At 39.6% G+C, this 5,211-nt stretch overlaps 1 protein-coding gene across 8 annotated transcripts in view; it reads right to left on the bottom strand.

Moving 5' to 3' along the window:
• LOC102213025 (disabled homolog 2-interacting protein) overlaps positions 1–5,211 on the bottom strand; it is a 167,230-nt gene that overhangs the window by 64,906 nt on the left and 97,113 nt on the right. The window lies entirely within an intron of this gene.

Below are 5,211 nucleotides of genomic sequence, written 5' to 3' on the forward strand. Positions count from 1 at the left end.
AACGTCAGGCACTGTAACCCTGGCTTCATTTCCTTTCTGTCAAGGGGTTTAATGTAGACACACCCATACATAACGACAGTCTGACCTTGATGAAGCTGCGTCTGAAGGAGGCTCAGTGATTGGTGAATAACAAAGCACGCTGGGAGCCCATCAAGCTTCATCAACGGAGAATCAAAGTTTGAAGTGCTTTGGGCACACCAAGGTTTCTGAACGCATTTTATAACACTAAATTATAAAAAAAAAATTCAAACAGCACTTAGATACGAAAATTACAAAAGATAAAACACATAAAAATGTTAACCCTGTCAAAGAGGCTGATGTTTGAATGGATAAAACGCTGCACCAAGCATGGTTTGAATGACTCAACGATCATCCTAATGTAACACCGTCTGACAAGTAGTGATTCTTTTATCTTTCAGCCCATTTGTTTTGTTTTTTGAACAACTATTATGTCTATTCAGAGCTTTTCAAAAAGGCTGGACTTTTTCTTTTTTACACTGATAGAGCCCTGTGCGTCACACCAAGTTTAAATCAAGGTAGCCATTAAAAACACTGACAGGTAAAGTGAAGAGCATGAATAAGCTTGTTGAAAACCCCTGTGCTCTGCTGGGAATCCTTGGGCTGACATCTGTAATGCACCTAAATATTTCTGCAGACTGAGCACTGCATCCCGCCATGACAACAGCACTTCACCTCAGCAGGATAACACGTCCTGCCAAATCATGCAAATTGCTCTGGAACGGCTAATATGACCAAGAGAGCAAGAGGAATGATGAGGAATCAAAGTTGTTTTGGTAGGTGACCCACACAAAAGCAGGCAGATGGTTTCTAATGAGGACATAAGGCAGATTTAAGATGGACTGGTTGATCCAAGATTCACAGTAACCAATGGGAAGCTGAGTTTTTTGCGCAATTTACACCTAGGAGAGAAACGGAGCACAAGTTTATCTGACGTCTCTTCCTACAGTTCACTCAGAATTTTGTGTTACTCATGAGATTCTGTAAAATCATGTGTTCATTGCATATATGCGCAGAAAGTGATGCTCTCATAGTGGTACGGATTTATATCAGTTCTTAATAAATAACTGAAAAGCCTGTGGCCAGCTTAACCTAAAGAGAGGAAGGAATTAATCAGTAAATGAATGCTTGCATGTGCACTGAGCAGTCTTTTAAGCGGGATGTGCAGAGCGCTGCTTTGATGGGGCCCTCGGTATTCTTGTCACGCCCAAGGCACTATCCATTACAGCTCATTACCCGGGGAGAGAATAAAAGAGAGTACAGACCCTTGGTCATGCTTGCCTGAGCTCACAGAAGACCCAGCAGGGTTAAACATCAACCAAGCCACGAAAACCCACCAGCTGGGCAGGTGTCAACAACACAGAATTGTAAACACCACAAGAATTGCTCTTGGGATGACTCGATGAACAATAATAAAGCAACCAACACTTCACAGAAACGTAGCTGAATCTAAATTTGACACGTGCCTATCATAATGGCACCTTTGTTTTGAAGATCATGGTTTTTCAAACTTGAGCTGCATTGACGTTACACATGAAATCACTCATGCTGCAGGATAGAGAATGTAAAACATCTGCAATAGTGACCTCTCTAAAATCTACTAGGATTCAGATGTTTCAGCTAAAAAAATATGTGGGTTGAAGACGTGGCTTTTTCTATAAATAAAAGATATATAAAGTCTGCTTACTGACAAAGTCTGCTTTTCAAAAGAAAGCTCTGCTGGTGTGGACCATTCACCTATAACAGCTTCCACAGAGCCTTAGGAGAACCGTGAGATGACAGATGTGCAGAGCTGAAAATGTTCATGAACCTGCATTTAAATAAACTGTCTGCAAGTGGTGAAAATTCACGACTGTTACTTCACAATGTTACCAAAAAAGTCAAAACACTCGGTGAATACCCACAAATCTGTGTTCTTCTTTCTGCTATAAGTAAAACCCCAGAATAAGACTGGTGTCTACAGGAAAACCGCTGTCCTCTGAAAAATCAAAAAAAAATCAAAAAAAATCATTGCTCTAAACCTGCAGGCAAGATGTTTCACATCACTTATTTCTGTGCACACATGAAACAAAAGTTGACTTTTTGGAAGATGTTATGCTTGGAGAAAAAAAACAACAACTATCAAATATGGTGGAATGAGCGCCATGCTCTGTAGCTGCTTTGCTGTCTCACTGCCTGGACACCTCGTTATTACCGACGGAATAATGAATTTAAATGAAACCAAGACATTTTCAAGGAAGAAGACCCTGGCCTAAACCTTGGGAAAGAATGGATAAAATCAACAACTGAATAGTCAAATAATAATAATGAGAAAATTTATGTTTTTGAATGGCCAATTCAAATGCCAAGGCATGACCTGCTAATGGGGGCCCAAAAAGTCTAAAATGCAGGTATGAAAAAGGTGTGCATGATTATTCAGTGTGTTCAGTGTGTTGGACCAGCATTTTTAAAGGCTTTTACATTGATTTGATCTGTGAGAGTGCATGGTCTACTGGAAGAGCAGTCCAGTAACCAGCAGCAGCCTCATTCAGAAGATTAAGTTTATCTGAGTTTAAGTAATGAAGGTACTTCGAGAACTCTGTGTACCAGTGTTCTAGCCTTGAATATCAATTGAAAACTTGTTTTGCTAGTCTCTCATTGAAACAGAAAAAAGTAAACCACTTGTGTGTTATACTTTCAAAACTGAATAGCCGTGTCTGTCCTTGAAGCAAATGAAGACGAAGCACCAAAATATCATCGCATGACTCTAAAATTATTAAAATCTCCATTCTATCTTCCGAAAGAAAGAAGTACAATGAAATCCTGTAATCATCATCAAACATTTTGAGATACTATTGATGACTTCATTCACTCTGTTTGGGACACAGCTTAATACGGCACAGTGGCGGGTGAAGCCTGCTCTGTAAAGCACATTATTACTCTGCTCTGTTTCATCTGCACCAAATCACGCTGATGCGTTGTAAATTCAGATGGCGAAAAGGGAAGGAAGCCAAAGACAGAAGGAAAAAGACGCAAACTTTCCCGTCTACTTATACCACTGCAACGAACATAATTAAAGCACTGCTGTCGATTCTTCAGATTTGGCAAAAAATCTGTAACTGAGCATTTGATTGTTGTTGCTACTAAATACATAATTCTCGGTGGTCAGGAACAAATGTAATCGCATGACAGGATGCTGTAAAAGGACCAAACTTCAGCCAGGAGAACAACTGAGATAATCCATCCACAATACGAGGTTAGTCATTCATATACTGCTGCATGGGCTGGGCTGTAGTTACATCCTAAGGTTTTAAAAACTGAGCTTAAATAAATGATTAGTGCTAATAAAAGCCGAGGGAGGTCAACAGGGATCACTGACTGTTTTAGGAGCTTTTTGAGATTAAATAGAAGAAAATACATAACATTAAACATGTTAACAACACAAAAGCCATATTAACGCAGACTACTTTAGGCCCGGAAGTAGAATTTGTCACGTCATCACTTAACGACCGGATTGGTGCCGGGCTGGATTTAGTGGCTGAAAAACACTATTAAACCAGCCAGGAAGTAAGAGAGGGCCAGAAGGACAAATGAGAGCAATGGGCAATGGGGACAGAAAAAGAAAGAAAAGTGAAAGTCAAAGACAAAGATGGCATATACAAATATGTCAGGGGTTGATAGATGTTCAATGCTGGAAGAGCAAGAGCTGAATGTCAGTGAGTGAGTGAGATGTGAAGAGGGGATAGGAAAAGGAAAAAGGAAGAAAGGGAAGGAGCTCGAGAGAAGGTTGGATATTACAGTCAGACCACTTGGGGAATGTTTACAGAATTTAATAACTCTAAATGTCATCACTTTATTGGATTTATGGATGGATATCTCTCTCCCATTATGCCGCACTCTTTCCATCATCCTCTCTCTCTCACACACTCTCACAGCCCCACCTGCAGTAGCTGCCATTGTTCACACTACTACCGTTTTCTGGAAAAATGACAGGGCACTTGAATCAAGAGATCAAAGGTAAAGCTTCATATCACATTCACAAAACCATCAAATCACCAAGTGCCTTGTTTAAAAGGCAACAAAATATGAGATCATTACATGAATGTCTAAAAGGATTCAAGTGTCCCTGCTATTATATCTTACAGAGCAATAGCATTATAGACCCGATAAATTCCTAAAAATGTAGAAATGCCTGTAATGCAGGGCTGTCAAACATGAGGCCCAGGGGCTAAAATCAGCCTGGCAAAGATCTGGCCTGCTGGAAGGCTTTAGAAAATATGAAGGAGTGCACAGATTTTGAATTTTCAACTAAAATGTTCATAGGATTTGCAGATTTTTCTGTTGGTAAACACTCTACCTGCACTGCCATTCATACTACACCTTTATGTGGCCTACAATATAAAATTAGTTTGACATCCCTGCTCCCATGAGTTGAATAAAAGTGTGTGGTAAACACAAATTAAATATGTCATTTTATTTATTTATTCATTTCTTCCGAGATATTCAAAGCTTTCTAGAGTCAAATGTGTGGTTGTCTGTCAAACAGCTAAAGCTTGGCTCGAATTGGGCCACGCAACAGGACAATAATCCCAAACACACACACACAAATGTATAACAGAATCGCTGACAAAAGAAAAGAATCAAGGTCTTGCAAAGTCCAGACCTCAACCTGACTGAAATGGTGTGGTAGAAGGGATGTTGTAAAGAAGAGTAGCCCAAAATCCCTCCACGATGACTGATAAAGTAACACAGAAAACAATTACTTCAAGTTATTGCTGCTAAAGACAGTTCTACAAGCTATCGATTGATTAAGCATGCAATCCAATTGTTCAGTGATGACGTGACGAATCCTACTTCCGGGTCTAAAGTAGTCTGCGTTTAATATGACTTTTGTGTTGTTAACATGTTTAATTTTATGTATTTTCTTCTATTTAATCTCAAAAAGCTCCTAAAACAGTCAGTGATCACTGTTGACCTCCCTCGGCTTTTATTACCGCTAATCATTTAAGATCAGTTTTTAAAACCTTAGGATGTAACTACAGCCCAGCTAATGCAGCAGTATATCAAATCAAATCAAATCAAATCACTTTTATTGTCACATCGCATGTGCAGGCACACTGGCACAGCACATGCGAGTGAAATTCTTGTGTGCGAGCCCCACAAGCAACAGAAATGTGCAAACACAACAACACAAACCAGCAAATACAAGAATGG

Source organism: Pundamilia nyererei, unplaced genomic scaffold, assembly GCF_000239375.1.
Source record: "Pundamilia nyererei isolate P.nyererei 1_Seehausen unplaced genomic scaffold, PunNye1.0 scaffold00002, whole genome shotgun sequence".
Taxonomy (NCBI): Eukaryota; Metazoa; Chordata; class Actinopteri; order Cichliformes; family Cichlidae; genus Pundamilia; species Pundamilia nyererei.